Here is an 18270-nt window from a genome sequence, read left to right on the forward strand (position 1 = left end):
TTAAAGGGTTGAGAGCTACAGAAGATGCATTCAAAAACATCTTGAATTCAATACACAAGATTTCATTCTATCAATATTTAACATCTACATACCGAGGGCCTCCTCTGACGTGGTCTAGACCTTTGGATACGGCAGTGAGCAAGACAGATAAGGTCTGTTCTTTCAAGAAGTGACATTCTAGAATAAGCAAACAAATATACATAAATAATATAAAATAAGTAGGGTACTCTCAGGAAGTGTGAAGCGTCATGGAGGGAATTTAGCATGGTGTGAGAGGGAGGTAGTTACTAGGTGTGTACTCTAGTGTGGGTGGTCCAAAGAGAATCCTCAGAACCAATGACATTTAAGATGACATCTAATGATAAGAACCTGGGAAAGCAAAGATCACATGAAAGAGCATTCAAACATAAATAGCTGGTATTTAGGTCCTAATTCACGCATGTTTGAGAAAGAGGAAGAAGACCAGTGTGGCAAAAGCATGGTGGCCCATGATGTGTGACAGGAGAGGGGGTGGAGCAAGAAGGTTGGTTATTAATATGATGTGAGGTTAACAAGGCAGGCAGGGAGCGCATTTATATAAGATGTTATAAGCTAGGAGAAGCAGAGTTTGAATTTTATTCTAAGACTGATGAGAGCCTTTGGGGTGTTTTAACAAGAAAGTGACACGAGCTTATTAATCATTTTAAAAGATTACTCCTAATACTTTAGTGAGTGATAGTAAGGAAAATGGAGGCAGGGAAAGTAATTAAGAGAATAATGTAGCAACCTAACAAGAGATGAAGGTGGCCTTAGACTAGGGAGGTAGTGTTGGAAATAAGGCAAATTAAAGGTATGTTTTGAGAGAAAGACAACAGAACATGCTGAGGATTGGATGTAGGCTTGGAAGAAAAAGAAAAAAATTGGGAGTCATTCCTAGGTTTGTGACTTGAGCAACCCACTGGGTACATTGTGCTGATACTGAATGAGGTGCAAAAGACTGAGGGAAAAACAGGTCCTGGGAGAAAACCGAAAGTTCTGGTTGGCTGTGTTAACATAGAAGCATATAGAGATGTCAAATACACAGTAAGATATTTTTTGTTCTTGAAATGGGATACAGGCAATGAGTAAAGATATAATTTTAAGGATGCAGATAGCAGTGAAAGCTTTGGGATTCATAAGCCCACACAAAGAGAGAGGATAGACCGCAAAGTGAATCAGAAAGTGAGGGAGGTGGTGGAGGACAGAGCCCTGCAGTAACCCGACAGAAACCAAGCTCAGGAGCGGAGCCAGCAAAGGAAACTTACATGAAGTGGCTAATGAGAGAGAAAACATAGAGACGGCAATGTTCTGGAATCTAAGAGAAGACAATGTTCCAGAAAGAAGAGAGTAATTGACTATATGAGAAATAGGTGAGAAATTATTGGTGTCATTGAGCAGAACAGACCAGTGGACAGATGGAGTAAAAGGCCAACTGATGAGGAAGGGCCATCAGAGGCCCAGACACCTATATCCTAAAGATTTGTAATGAAGGGAAGAAGAAAAATGGGTTAGTAACTAAAGACGATGTGAGGAAGAGAGAATTTCTTTTTCAATACTTACGGCCATGATCCAACAGGAAAAAAAAGAAACAGATGTATCTCTTTTCCCAACCAGTCTACATTCTGCTTTAAAGGTAGAGGCAAATGTAATCCTCATAAGCGATTTTAAAACCTTGTGATGTGTGATAATATAGAACTCTTATTTTCCAAGTCAAAGACAATATTTATTCCTCCAGTGGGTAACCAAATACTGGCCAATCACCTGAGCAGAAATGAAAGAAAATATTCAAGTAAAATAGCAGGCAGAAGGAATAAGTACCATACTCAAGTGTATTTAGTACAAAGTAGAATTGTTTCATGGAATATAAAAAATACAAATGAGGTGCCATGTGAGATCAGTGGAGAGAGAAAATCTGGCATCAGTCTCAAGCTACTGTGCCAAGCAGATGAGTGGTCACTGACCCGGCCTTGGCCCAGTGTAGACGCAGAATTATATGGAAGGGAAAATACCATGAACACTCACCTGACTAATGAAAGAATTACATACCTCCTGCTAGATTACCCTGGTTCCTGTGTTTGGAACTCAAAATAAACCTTCTCATACGTTTCCCCTCTGTTCACACTGAAAAACATAGAGAAAAAAGTAATTACAAACATACCATGCTATAGCTATTCATATCTCTAAAGATTCAACTAACATGTTAGCAACCAAAGCAGAGCAGTATACAAATATTCCTACCTCCACTTTCCCTGTTTCATTGTTCCTCTCAGTTTAATGCCACCTAAAGGGGAGCCCTTGTTCTATATCTTTTGTAGGGAGGGTATGCAGACACATACACATTCACTTATATACATAATCCTTACACGCACACCCACGTCTATAATATATGCATGCGTACGTGGTTTGTGTACGTCTATCCATATACATACATGGAGATTAAAGCAGTGTCAACGTGAATAACACAAATTTCAGGTCATAATAAAGTAAAGGTCAACATGATAAACTGGAGTGTATATTGTGTTATAATAAAGTGTTTTAAAACTTGACTTTCCATAACAATAGTAAGTGTAACACTGTTTCATTGAGAAAAAAAAAGTGACAATTTTTTAATTTTCCTTTTTGTCTGGTCCCTTACCTGGTTTCACCCCCAGAGAAGCTGCAGCTATAGGAACAGACCTTCTACATCCGCAGATTCACTAAAGGACCCTTTGGTGGCTTTGCCTGATTAAATCCAGGGCCCTCTGGTAGACCCGGCTGAATTCCCATCTTTCTCTGGTGCCTCCTAGTTATGTCTCCACAGACAAGCTAACTAACCACTCTGCCCCTCAATTACTTACTCAGTTAAGTTTGGTCAGAAAGATTACCCACCTCATAGAGGTTTTATCAGGATTAAGTGAAATAATATGCACATATAGCGTTACACAAAACCCACCCGTGGTAAGCATTCAGTGACCGTTAATTATTATTTTATTATTGTGACTTCCTACATTAAAATGTACTTACATTATTGTTACTGCGCTATTGTTACTGCATTGTTGAGGACTTGCCATGCCAAACACTTCATTAGAGGCTGGGATACAATGTTGAAGAAGATACAGAACTTGTCTGAAAAGAACGCAAGTACAGATCCCCCCTCACCGGCTCTGACGCAGACCAAGTAAAACTCCAGGTGCTCTTCCTTATTATCCCTGCCAGCCTCACATTCACATACCTGTCCAACAAATTATTCATAATATGTAGATTCTATATGTGTGTGTATGTGTGTGTTACCATAACAATGAAAAGGGATCACTACCGCCCCGAGAGGTATAGGAAAGCCAAACAACAAACACACGTCAACATGTTCTTTATAATTTAAACATCCCATGCCCGGTAGCCAAACAAAACAAAAAATAGATACATCATGACAATGTCTTTGTTTGATAAAAAGAAGCCTATCAGTAAAGTGTGACAGACAGCAAAACCCACAGCACAACCCGCGCCAGCATCTCCCTGCTGCGACCACAGCTCCTCCCGCCCCGCCCGAGGATTCCTATAATCTGAGCGTGGCTGGCTGCAGTCCGAGCAGCCCGGACTCTCTTTTCAAAAACTCTATTTAAGTATCAGGTTTCCAAGATAGGCCATCACAAAATACTTTCAAATGCACGAATTGACATTTCTTTTTCAAGAGACGGCTGATACAGTTTTAGTTAATTTCCATTGAGCTGATTCAGACACACACGATCAGTTACGTTATAGTTTTGTACCATGAACGTCCGACTTGGTTCGCTGTTGTGGGGAGGTGGCTCTCTGGGACAGCGCCGCTGCCTGACCCCACCTGCTTACCCACATTTCCCGGCAGAGATCCAAGTTCAGGGCTGTTGCCGTAGCCTCCACTGACTGGGCTCTGCCTGTAGCCATGCTGTGGCCATCAGTAATGCGCTGTCTTCTTCTGTCAGTTTTAACTTCTCATGAGTCCACAGCTTCTGTCTCACTAAGTGGATTTTAAGGCTCTTGAAGTCAGAGTACTTTGAGGTGGTCAATAACTTTTATTTTATTTACAATCAAAATCAGGGATCTTAAGTTTTAAGACTGTTTCCTATATTTAACCTAAAAACAGGGCCATGATGAAAGTCCGTACTTACTACTCCGTCACCGTTGTAAAACGCAAGTCTCTGCTTATATAATTTAACAAGTAGGTACATTATACATAGGGAGGAAATAGAGTATGCTTTAAAAGAATGCAGATACATACATGGCTAAAACTTCAACTAAGAGCTTTTCAGTTATAATAATAAAAATGAAAATAAGTACCATTATTTGAGGATCCACTGTAGATCAGGAATCTGTGTTTACATGTTAATTGTAAGCATCATAAAAATCATTCAATTTGGCATTAATAGCCTCATTTTATAGATGAGGAAACAGAGTCTGAATCTTAGTAACACTCATACTCTCACAGCTAGTAAATAAGTCAGCCAGATCCGGCGAGGTATAAAACCCAATTCTCAACCATCACACTCTCCCTGCTCCACGCGGCCAAAGGCTATACACCATAGGCTGTCACCATCGAGCATCGAGTCACCGAAATTCCAAGCCTTCGCTGGTATAGCAGGCTGTCACTACTGTGCTGGTCAGCCTTGCTCAGCAGCCACGATGCCCAAGGCCCACGGCTCTCTCCCTGGCTCCTAGTTCTAGACATCTGTATCCTCAGTTCCAAACTCCTAAGAGCATCAGCAATAAAACAATGAAAGAATGGGAGGAGCTGCCTTTAGGCTTAACCGGGATACAAGGTACCTGTGAAATAAACAAGATTTTGTCCTGGGACTTCATCTTTCAAAGATTTTTTCATCTAAAGAAAGCCAGACTAACATTTTCCAAGAAAGCAATGAATTTTTATTTGAGGAGTAATTTGGGGGTTATACCAATTATTTTAAATACTTCTAGACTGCATCTATGAGAAATATCCTTTAACCAAACTTATTTCAGAAGGATTGCAGATTTTTCAGTTTGAGATTAAACCTGTCAAAGTTTCCAGAACAGCTACTGAAATCATAATAAAGAATTCTTCATATACAAATTCTTATTTTATATTTGCAGTGCACGTGGCTGGTATTTGGAAAAGGGCCTAGAAACCCTACAATTATAATCAAGTTTATAAATTCTGTTCTCACTTAATTATAAATCCTGATTACATTTGCTCTGCCAGATTCCTGCCTAATGTTCCCATTTGATAATGAGCTCCATAAAAGCTATCCAGGGCACATGATTTCATGCGATGTTTCCCCAGGTACCAATGTACTCTGACTTGAAAAGATTAGTCCATGCATTTGGAAGTGAATTTCCTGAATTCTGTCATTCTCTGCTGTGCTGCAGTGCAGCCCACTAACTGGGTCACAGAAGTAGAAAAGAAGTTCTCCCAAGACTTCTTACACTGCTTTCTTAATGCTAAGAAGCCTTTCAGAGCTGAACGGTTTATGGAAACCTGTGCTAAGAATGGCAAAATCCAGATATGGATGACAAAGATATGGGAATCAATATGTAGCCATGCAATGTAACCTCCTTCCTGGCTAATTTGCCTAGAATTAGTGAAGAGAAGAGCTTAGGACACTCTTTCCTACCGAAGATGATAAATACTGTATCTGACGGGGGTTTCTCCCTTTTTGTAGAAAACGTTCTCAAACGCTGTTGTTGGGATGTTTTTTTCTGAATGAAGCAGGCCAGACCGTCTTTAGACTTCTTCCTAACAAACTCATTGTTATAAAGAAATACAATGTGTAGATAAAGTGTAATCTTGTGATAGCCAATTAAACAAAACTATGTTTAGATATATTTTATTCTGTAATTTTTATTTATTTTTGAGAGAGAGAGAGTGCGTGCATGGGCACACAAATGGGGAAGGAGGGGAAGAAGGAAAGGGAGAAAGAGAATCTCAAGCAGACTCCATGCTGAGCGTGGAGCCCGACACAGGGCTTGATGTCACAACCCATGTGATCATGACGTCAGCCAAAATCAAGTGTTGGACACTTAACCGACTGAGCCACCCAGGCACCTCTTATTCTATAATTTTTAAGAAAAGCCTGGTGATGGGTATTAAGGAGGGCACATATTGCATGGAGCACTGGGTGTTATACGCAAACAATGAATCGTGGAACACTACAACAAAAACTAACGATGTACTGTATGGTGCCTAACATATCATAATAAAAGAAAAAGACAAAAAAGAAAAGAAATTTTATTTTCAGGTATTTTTCTTAGGTAAATAACTTCCCTGAGTTCTGATTTTGGGTCAGTCCATTTTGAAGTCCATCAAGGAGACTCTGGAAATAAAGGGACAGGGAAGAGGGTTACCTGATTTTAAATTTACAGTTTTGAGACTGTGGAGGTAGGATGAAAGTCGACTGTGAGCCTCTGCCAGCCCCAAGAACACTCAAAAGAAGATGAGGTGATGGAAGAAGTATGATGTAGCTCACTGGGATTAAAAGATTGCTCCCCTCTTTCCCTCTCCTCTGCAGTGAAACGAGGGTTCTCTTCTTCTTCCCTTATGTACTGTCATTATTTCACAATCCACATTTACACCGTGTAATGTATTCCTTCTCACAAACTTTACATCCACACAAGCAATGAGTGTAATCATTCTGCTGAAAAATGAAAAAATAGTGCAAGTGATTTTCACACATTAACAAGGGACTTAGAGAAGAAGATGAGCTGGAATGAATGAAAACTGGAAAGGAGCCCCTCCCGTCACAGGTCACAGGGTCAGTCAGCTGACTTTAATAATCACCAGGGAGGAGTCAGGCACACCTCAGAGACGGTTTCTTGACACAACCCTGAGTCTGCAATCTTACATTTCCTGTTCCTTCCATGGGCATCTTGGCCTTTGGCGACTTGTGACACAGCAATGAGTGTTCTCTAGAGCCCAACCCAAGAAAGGAAGGAATCGTAAGGAAAGGAGAGACAGGTTTTGAAAGAGAGAAAAATGCCAGGGTCATGATCATTTGCCATTTCCCATACAAACTTTTGTTCTGAAGTGTTTCTGTATTCAGACTATCTTGTGGTTTGTTAGGAATGAAGGAAAGAGCACTGCAATAACGGCAGTGAAGATTTCCAAGTACATTTATATTCACACTAAGAGACATTCTCAGAATCTGATTTGTAAACAACAGTCTGAGTGATGCTCTCAAAACAACACTAAGACTACCAGAAGTCTACACTAATGCTATCTGTTGCTCTATGTGTCTCTTTTCAAGGTTTATACTGTCTTTCAAGCACATGCATATGAAATACTAATAAATATGTGGTTTTCAGCTCTTTATGTCTGTATTTTGTAAGTAGAAGGAGGAGGAATTAATACATCATAACTAGAGAAGGATGCAAAAAATAATTTATACAACTTTCCATGTGTATATATCCTGTACCATAGAAGAAGTACTAAAAGCTATCTCATCCCATCTTCCCCACTCATTTTAGGTAAATAAATAGCAATAATGAACTATATATTTTTATACAACCTTCCCTCCAAAGACGTAACAAAGGAAGTTGTGCCTTGAATGTGGTCAATGACTATGAACTAAAATTACAAATGAAGAAACTTCTAGAAAATAAGATTGCTAGATAAAATTGGAAGGGGCCCAGTTAAATGTGAATTTGAGATAAACAACAAATCATTTTTCAGAGTAAGTATATCCCAAATGTTGCATGGGATATATGTTACTTTTTTAAAAATAAAAGTTGTGTTTATCTGAAATTCAAATTTAACTAGGAGTCCAGTTTTGTTTTGTATTTTCCTAAATCTGACAGCCCTATTAAAAATCTGAATTTGGGGCTACATTGTTGTATCTCAGAGACCCACCAAGACATTGCCAAATTGATCATTTGCATGGGACCTTGTTGCTGTATCATGTGTCTATATTTGAACAGATAGGTTTTATCTGCTCCATCATTTGAAAGTCAAACTTCTCTTGAAGCACAGTTTGGAATCAACTCATAGCACCATGCGTGCTGTTGTAGGATTAGGATCCCATTACTTCCCACTTCTTTTCCTCTGTCTTTTCTTACTTGCAAAAATTAAGATAATACATACCTCGTAAGTACCATGAAATAATTGAAATATATCCATGTCATGCATAGTACAATACCTGACAAGTATGAATTTAGTAAGGTGTAGAGATTAAGACAGAGGGCTCTGACACTGGATATACTGGATTCAAAGCCTGCATGTGTCCCTCCTTAACCACTGGCCTAAGGGAAATTACTACACCTCCCACTGCTTCATTTGAACTTAGGGATAACGATAGTAAATTTTTCATCGGGTTTTTATGAAACTTAAAGAATCATTGCACATACAGCCCTGACTTTGAAGTTTATAATAATTTGATGATGATGAATTTAAATAATTAATACTTTCAGGATTTCAATAAGTACTTGTTATTAATGAATTAAATGCACATTTGCCGCCTAACATTACTAAATGCATTGGATATACATTGCATTCACACTCAAAATATTGTGTCAAAGTTTTGCCTTTTACTTTGAATTTTGTGTTAAAAATCACTTCCTGGGGCACCTGGGTGGCTCAGTCGTTAAGCGTCTGCCTTCGGCTCAGGGCGTGATCCTGGATCCTTGGGATCGAGCCCCACATCAGGCTCCTCCGCTGGGAGCCTGCTTCTTCCTCTCCCACTCCCCCTGCTTGTGTTCCCTCTTTCATTGGCTGTCTTTCTCTCTGTTAAATAAATAAATAAAATCTTTTTTAAAAAATCACTTCCTGAATACTAAGCTCTATCAGCATTAGAATAAAAATTCACATGTAAACAACAGCTATGTTTACTAGAACATTTGAAATATAAATTTCCCAGGATCATATACTCTCTCACTTGGCTTGAAATTAACAACCCAGTACCTGTTTATAAACTGTCAGATCTTAAAAAAAAATTGTTCCCATCTCTTTCATTAAAAATGTGATATCAACCCTGAAGCCTATAAACTGATTTGACTGAAAGATGTTTCAACCTTAAGAAGTAAATGTTCAGCTGATGAAGTTACTAAAAAAAGTAATGCCCTGGCAGAGGGGTTCACATTTTTACCTGTATCCTGTGGTATTGACTATGATCCCATTAAACAACTCCTGAAACAAAAACAAAAGCTCTAAAATGAAGTTGAATAAAGAGTTAGAAACTGGGGCACCGGGTGGCTCAGTTAAGCTTCTGCCTTCAGCTCAGGTCATGATCACGGAGGCCGGGAATTGAGCCCCACATCCTGCTTCTCCCTTGGACCCTCTCCCCTCTCGTGCTCTCACTCTCTCTCTCTCAAATACATAAATAAAATCTTTAAAAGAAAAATTTTAAAAATAAAAATAAAAGAGAAACTATTGCAGTTGTCTTCAACTCTCTTCACCTCTCTAAAATATTTCTGGTTTTAAAAAGTAAAATAAAATGCTCCAGAAGATGGCAATGGAACAATAAAATTAGTATAAAGTCCAGATTAACATCTATGTGGTCATATTAATTAGTATACACTGATTTATGCCACCGTCACAAATTAACCCCCAAATTTAGGTGGCTTCATACAACCCAGATTTACTTCTGATTTACCTAAAGTCAGTGCAAGTCAGTGAAGGTTTCTGCTCCATAGACTCCTTTCCAGGTCCCAGCAGGCGATTTTCCACTTTGGTATTCACAGTGGCAGAAGAGTGGAGAACTTATACCTGTCCAAAAATGCCTTGGCCCAGAGTGACAAGGTCACTTCCTCTCCAACCTGTTGGCTAGAAAGTCATATGGTTGCATGTAACTGGAGGAGAGCACAGAATGGGAGAGAGCACAAGGATACTTAGTGAACAATAAATGTCCCTGCTAAGAGGCAACTATCATCAAATAGTCAAGTGTAACTCTCACCAGCTTCTCTGAAAGATATGAAGTTGGCAGTAACAAAAGCCTGTCCTTGCTTCACAATATACAATCACTGTTCAATTCCACCCCCCCCAGTCAGTCAAGATAAAAAGTGAATGAGCTTATGGTTCAAGGAATTTAATTATTTTCTTCTAACCAGCTATAGTTGAGCTTGTCAGCCATGTTGATATTGAGTAATTGCCTATATATCTTGTCTTTCCTCACAATTTGATTTCTTTTCATAATGAAAGCTCAAGGAATTTGTTGTTTCCTTTAGTACAGATGTTCCTCATTTGATGTTATAAATGTGCTACTGAAAAGTTGTGCGTAAATCAGATTTTTATAAATCGAATCACATTCCCATTAACTTTATCTTTGCTTCTGCTTCACGGTAGCTCCGGACAATTTATCTTTAAATGAGTCTCAGTTTTATAGAGAAGAGTGACAGGTCAGAGGGTATTTCCCAACAGGGTGGGATAAGAATAGACCTTCCATCACAAGGATATGGACTAGTTCTTCACACTGACATGTTATCAGAGTCCATTGAGGGGAAAGGTGTCCACTTTTTGAAAACAAAAACAAAGAGGAAAAGGAAAGACTGTCAGAGAAACAGGTATGAGGGGAAGGAATTTCCTTCCATTTCAAGACTATATCACCCAATAAATATTACTCCAAGTTCAAGCGACTTCTCTGTATCGCAACATGCTAGTACAAAGCATTGAAATCTTTCTCATCAATAATGAGTCCTAGAGTCCTAGTCAAACAAATTAGCAACCCTATTTCATGGACTCACTTCATGAAAAAGAAAAATTCACTTTGAAATCAAGAAAAGGAAGGAGAGGTCAAAAAGAAGTGGGCAAGGATTTAATAATTTGCCCAGATGTATGTTCCTGCACTAATTTTATCAACTAAACCCTGAAAAAAATTGAACAATACTTTTTACTGAAAACTGAACAGTACAATTCTCTTTTCTTTCTTTGCCTTTTTCCTTCAAATGATTTGCTACGGTCTCTAGTGGCTTGGAGAATAGTCAGTACAGCATGAAAGAGCTTTTTTTATCTGTTATGTTATTCTGAGTTGTTTTTTCTTGTAGCTCAACTTTATTCCAATGGTCATTCACTGATCCATAGCAATCACAGACTCATAAAATCTTAGGGTACAGAAGCACCTTTAAAAAACCACTAATCCTCTTTTGTGCATTCTGAGCCATATCCCACAAAACTAAGAGGAAATATCAGTGAAAAATAAAAAGACCAGAGGATGAGTAGGGCAGAGCCCAAATGCCTTTGTGGGAAGAGGGAAGAGCTAAGAAGATAGTGAACAACTGGAATTGGAATTAGGATTAGGAAGTCTCTGTTTTGCTTTTCCAGTCACATTGTTGTTCCATGTATTTCTCACATCTATATTGCTCACAGAATGTTATGACACAGCCCTCTCTCCAGGTACATGTGCATAAACTATGCTACTGTTTTCCTGTGGGACATATTGCTATCTGATATGTATTAAATGTAATGCAGATGCTTGAGAATGGGATTGTCTTATCAGGATCAACACCCAGTTTAAGAGATTGGTATACACATTAAAAGGGAGATTAAAAAACAGAGAAATCTTTACAAATTAGCGGAAATTAGGCATTAAATTACCAAGGATTAAATTGTTTGGTTAAGACCAGAGATCAGAGAACAATTTTAGAAACAAAGTAGAGGGGTAACTTGTTGAAGAATGAGAAACTCAGCATGTCCCTAAGGGCCTAAGAAGTTCCCTGACACTCAGGACAATACCTTGAGAACCCTCGGGTTTGTAATTTGCTACTTTATTTAAGGTATATAAAACAATACTCGTTGTTCAGGAGTATAAACACAGACAACAAATGCATATTAAATATATGAGAAAGGGGGCAATAGGGGTTAAAGGCGAGCAATCCATTCAATCGTTTCATCCGAAAGGGACCTCCCTGAGTCCTACGGTTGTGGGAGGACTCAGAAACCCTGGTGGCTTCTGATGGCTGAACTGAGCAGATGTGCAGAGCTGTTTGCTGCAGGAGTGATGGCAGATCCCATACAGAATAGATTGCCAGCAGCTTCATATGGGTAGTAGAAAGATCAGGGGCCCTAAAGACTTCAGGGGACAAGAGAACCTGAGACAGAAGAGAAGAGGTGTCTGTTACATGCTCTTATGAACCACTCAATCAATTAGGGGCATATTAAAAATACAGACCCCAACATACTGCTAAACATTCTCATTCGGAGTTTGGGGAGAACCTAGGAACTTGCATGCTTAACGAGTTTTGTCAGTGACTGTGATGAGATGGTCCATAGAGTAAGCTTTGAGAAGCACAGCTTTGAGGAAAGTGGCGTGAAAATAGCTTCTCACCGCGTTCTAACAAGAGATGTAGGGCCAGAACATAACAAGGAAGAGCAACAAAGCCATGTCCACACGTAGACCTGACCCGGATATTTGTAATGAACCAGACTTCCAAACACATTTGCCAGATTTTGTAGATATCTTCAGGCTCATTCAATACTATAATCATATAATATCTAAATGAACTAGGCAAAGGTATGAAGGGCTTTGAATTTTCCTAACAGTTACATCAAATCTGTTATGACGTAGCTGTAGAAATCACCTAAATTAGGTGAGAATATCACTTTGTATATAGAAATCATTCACACAAATGCGTTTTAAAAATGTTCACATTCTCACAGCTTCAAAAGGCATGCTGCCCTAGTTTGAATTTGTTGAAAAACATGTCTGTGCAAGTGACATTGATAGTCTCAGGAAACAATGCTATGTGTCCTAAGGTGTGTGAAATATTTTTCTAGCTCTATGTCATCCAGTTGTGGGACCTCAAATTCATGCACCTTCTTTCCCCATCAAGGAAATCTTCACAATTCTTCTGAAAGTCATTAAATCCTTTCCACCTTCAACATGACATTGGATTCCTTCTGCTCCAACAGTCCCGACAAGCGTCAGGACAAGTAGGGCACCTTCTCGGTGTCCCTCCCACTGCTGGTGCATGGGTCACCCCGTGCCAGTACCACGAGGCACAGAAGCTGGCCTGCTGATGGAGAAAGAATCACTTCCTCCTCTGCCCTCAAATGACTTTGTGCCATACTCTGTCCCAATTATGCCAAATGTTGAGGCACAGGGCAAAATTTTTTCTCCAAATACGGTGTGAAAGCCACTGTTTCTGTTCCTTCTTGCATTTCCACACTCCCTCGGTCTCAGACCAGGAAACATGGGAGTTGGCCAGAAAACTAACCTTGAAAAACACTCCCTTCTCTTCCAAATAGCACATCCCAGAGCAGAGATTGCCTTTCTCTGTCCTCTTTGCTATCCTTCCTATGCTACCCACATACTCATACCGCCTGTACGCGGGGCTCTGGAGCCTCCTGCCCTGATCTCCAGAGCTACTTGTGAAATAGGCAGACTCCCAGGTCCCACTCCAAGCTGCTGGCTCAGAATCTCTGGGCTTGAGCAAGGAATTTGGCTTATGAAAAAGCATCCCAGGTAATTATTATGCATACTAAATTTTATGGTCCTTTAGAATTGTACAATTAGCTCATTCTACACAAGGGTTTATTTCACTTGGAAGCTTTAGATTAAATGAGCAATTAATGTCTCCTCAAAATCTGAGACTTCAATATAATTGCAGCAGCCTCCCTGGACCATTTAGTCTCAAATGGAGTTGGCCAGAAAGAATCTAGAAATTTGAAAAGGCTTTATTTGTACTTGTAGAAAAACATTATTTTATAATTATTATTTGTCATATTTGCTTAGAAAAAGTGGTAAAAAAAGAAAAATCTGAGTCCCTCTTTCAGAATACTACAATAGACATGGCATTAGACTAGATCAAAAGTTTGTCTACTTTATTTCTTAGAGTAAAACCACATACCAAAATTAACAGTATATCACCAAGGATGTAGCTAATAAAAGAAAGAAAGCTGCTGTTGGAAAAAATATGGCGTCTTCCAATTAGTCAACAGCATAAATACTGTCCGAGACTGGGGAGGATGTTTATGCCTAAGACCTCTTAGAGAACATGCGTGCTATTGTTCTAGCTCAAGAGAGATGTGGTAGCGTTGCTTGATATACAATAAAGCTTCTCCAGGGCTCTAGCAACATAAAATCTAAAGCTCCATGGGACCACATCAGGCAGAATTTAGGAAAATTGAGTAAGGTGGACCCTCTTTAGAAAGAATCAGCTTTTCATAAATTGACATGTTAAGAGGATGCTTAGCCTTACATGGATGGCATCCATGGCTGATGGACCCCATGTGAACCAGGGCACTGCAGTGGAGGTTCCGGGGCACGGGAAGATAGAAAAATCTCAGTTTCGGGTAAGTATCCAAGGTATGGGACAAGAAAGTTCCAGGCTCAGGGGCACCTGCCTGGCTCAGTCAGTAGAGCATGCGACTCTTGACCTCGGGGTTGTGAGTTTGAGCCCCACCTTGGGTATAGAGATTACTTAAATTAATTAATTTTTTTTAAAGTTCTAGGTTCAGTTCCCTGACAAGGAAATAAAGTTCATAGCAAGAACTAAATAAAGGGGAACCAGGATGAGGTCCCAATTTCAAATGGAATGAGAAGCGTAAGCAGATAGTCTGTCATGTGGTAAAGGGTTGAGTAAATAAGAAGATCTGTTTTCAGAGGAGAGCAAGGAACAGTGGCATAGAAGCAATTGCCTTCTTCTAGGATCCCCCACCTAATGAAGATGGCACTTCTAATATGAAGCCAAGCACTGTTGTTTCTTTCTGGCTCAGGGATTGCACACAGCTATGCCTGTAGGGAGTGAGTGCTTCATTTTCGATGCTTTGGGGTTGTTAGGAGGTAGGTAGGTGGTAAATTAGTATCTCCTGGAAGATCACTCAAATAGTTCTGAACCAAAAGAAAACTTTTATCTTCAATCTAAAAAGAAGGCCAGGAGAAGGAAAAGGGGTTCCAGTGATTAAGTGACTCTCCTTTATGACTGAATCAAATAAGAATGTATGCCCCATTAGTATGCTTAGCCATCAATAGGAAAGCTCCCAAAAGTAATACATTATTTGAAATTGAAAATAACTTACTGGTGAGAATAAAATTTCCAACACCAGGAAGATTTCAAAGAAAATTTTTTAAAAAGAGAAGACAAGGAAAACTGGAGAAATATTTCCTGTGTGTTGCAATATTGAGAATTGGATGAAACATTGAAACATTTGTCAATGTTTGCATAACACTGTCCAAAAGAGATTGAGTAGCTAATTAACATAATATTTTTATCATCAGAACAGTGTTAAGACACATGAAAATATTTGGTAATCTAGAAATCAACAAGTTTTTTAACTATATTTCATATTGCACAGACTTGTGCCATGTAATCTAGCAAGGCCTTTCATGGATTTCTCAAAATGGCTACTCACTTCAAATACAACCTCTGGTTATTAAAGTCTTTCCCCCAGGTGTCTTGTTACTTCAGATGTAGCTAACATTTCTTATGTATTCTTCAAACTCCAGGGATTCAACTAAGGATTTTTATATACATTATTTCATGTAATATTCTAGACAGTGTGCTTTATTATGTATTCTTTTATATTCTGTTCAGTAATAAGTCATACCCTATATTACAAATTAATAAATTGTCATGATGCTTTATAAGACCTATCTGTTGAATTTGAAAAGTGAGCCCGTTCCTTGGGACCTAATTACTCCTTGAGAACTTGTGGATTCTACCCTGTAGGGAAATGAACTCTGAAGTACAACAATGTCTCAAAAACACCCAAACCAGCCCACCAATGATATCCATACTTCCACTATATTTACTCCTACAAAATGTGTCATTCAAAATAAAAGCCCAATTTGTATCAGAATAACTTAAAGCCTATCTTTGAAACATAAAAAAAAAAAAAAACCCACTCATCCTTCTTTTTAAAATGGTCCAAAGTTAATTTCTTTTCCAGATAATTCTCTGTGGATTGCATGTTTCCTTTCATCTTCCTTTAAATGAGGAGCAGTGTTGAGTATTTCCCTGAAGCCAACGGAGAAAAATCTTCATCTTGCCTTTACTATCCTTTACTTACCTTTACTACCAAGACACTAACTTGGGAGAAACATAACAACCAGAGGTAATACACAGTAGAAAGACATGATAGGATAATGGAAAGAGAAATGTTGTCTATCCATCTCCAGCAGAGAAAGACAGAACATATTAATAAAGCACCATAAAACACTTTCAACTTCTTCAAATGAAAGAACTGTAAGAAAAAAATGTGATTTAACGAAAAATCTTTTAATAAATACCAGCACTGGATTATTAAGATGGCAGATAAGAGCACTTAATAAAACACGTGTCAAGCAAAATCCAGGCCAGGATCATTTGAGATAAAATAGTCTTATTATCATACAATCTATAAAAGATTAATGAAACCTTTAATGCAAAGCATTAATGGAGCTGGCTGCATCCTGACCTTACCTAGACTTCTTTAGGACTTTAGCAGTTTTAAGTAGGAAGAATAGCTTTATTCAAGATGGTTTCTTTTCCTTCTAAAATTTGTTCACATTTAAGAAAATGCAGATATATGGGTTGTTCCCTTAACATATAGTGCTGTTATCATTCATATATAATTGTCCATAAAACTCCTTGAAAAGTCTATTAATCTCTTCAGTATCCATGAACTTAATACCATAATTGTTCTTAACTGTAGCTATAGCAGAAGAACTGCTTGCCTGTTTTCTTGCTAATAACCCACTGGTTTTATGACTGAATTGAAATAAAGCCAGTTCTTCTAGCAATAAAGGTGAGGGTGACCCAGATGAATTAGATAATTGCCTTCACAGCCTATTGATCTTCTATTTGAGGTCCTTTAGGTCTGAATATTTTCTCTTTACTAATAGAGCTTCACATTTTTTTCAGTTGCTAAGAGATGTATCTGGAGTCTAAAGAATATTAGGGGGGAAAATTGAGGGCAGGATAATATTACAACATGCCTGGGTTCAAAAGTTCTTTCATTTCGGACATCAAGATGGCATTTTCTATTACAAAACATGGGACATATAGCTTAGAGACAAGTGACTCACTCACTCACACAGGTGAATCGTTACCATGCATTTTTCACTATGTTAGACCTGCAGACTGAAAAAAGAAATCTGTCCTGGAAGAAACTCAGAGTTTGGTGAGAAGAAAGACACATGTATAGATATTTAAATATCAATCATACATAGAAGAATGCGCAGGTTATTATGAGAGCAGGGATGAGAAAAATCCAGCCCAGCCTGAAGGAAAGGAGTAGAAAAATGCAGATAATGCTTTGCAACCTAAAATGCAGTCTCAGGTTAAAATTTTCTGCTACAAAAAGTGAGAATCCATTAAGGTTCCTTGCCATTGCATGGGAAAAAGGACACCTCATTCATTGAAACTAGAACAACAATAATCAAGATATCAGTGATCGAAACAAATGCGCAGTTAAAGTGGGCATTTTAAGGAAATTAGAGTACTGGTGTGATAGGAACAATAGGTAAGAGGGTAGGAATTTAAAATTTCAGGACAAAATTGCAGAAGAGTAATTGGAATTGGAATCACAAAGATCAATCTAGAAAATGCAGTAGACAGTGTTATTACAACCAATCTGACCTTCTGCCTGTCAGACCACTTTCCTTGAGATCCGTAATTTGCATTTCTGTTCCAACCTTGAGGTCCGTCTTACTGGAATTCCTTTCCCTTCTCTTTCTCCAACAATCTACTTCCTGTATGAGATATTGTGGTTTATAATAATATAGAGTTGGTCTTCCACCCGATTCTGACACAAAGCTCCTAAATCCCTTGAAATTTCCTAAGTGATGAGAACTATAAAGGTATCTATTGTTATGCTAACGAGGTGACTTTTGGACCACTCCTAAGGAGAGGGCTGGTTGTCCAAGGAGCCAACCATCTGATTAGCACCTCCCCCGGGGATGGGAGAGGGGCTTGAGGTTAAGTTCAATCACCAAAGGCCAATGATTTAATCAATCCTGCTTATGTAACGAGATATCCATAAAAGCCCAAAAGGATGGGAGTCAGAGAGCTTCTGGGTTGGTGAACACATGGAGATTTGGGCAGCGTAGCACGCTCTGAGGGCAGGGAATTTTCACACCCTTTCCCACAAACCTTGCCCCATGCATCTCTTACGTCTGCCCATTGATGCCTATATCCTTTTATAATAAACCAGTGATCTAGTGAGATGTTTCCTGAGCTCTGTGAGCCACTCTAAAAAATTAATTGAACCCAAGAAGGGAGTCATGAAAACAACTGATTTAAAGCCAGTCTGTCAGAACTCCAAGTATCAACATAGACTTGCGATTGGCATCCTGTGTTGGAGGAAGGTCATTGGAACCTCTAATCTATCACTGGTCAGTTGGAGAACCTGGGCTTGCAACA

The sequence above is a fragment of the Ailuropoda melanoleuca genome, chromosome 10 (genome assembly GCF_002007445.2).
Source record: "Ailuropoda melanoleuca isolate Jingjing chromosome 10, ASM200744v2, whole genome shotgun sequence".
Classification (NCBI taxonomy): Eukaryota; Metazoa; Chordata; class Mammalia; order Carnivora; family Ursidae; genus Ailuropoda; species Ailuropoda melanoleuca.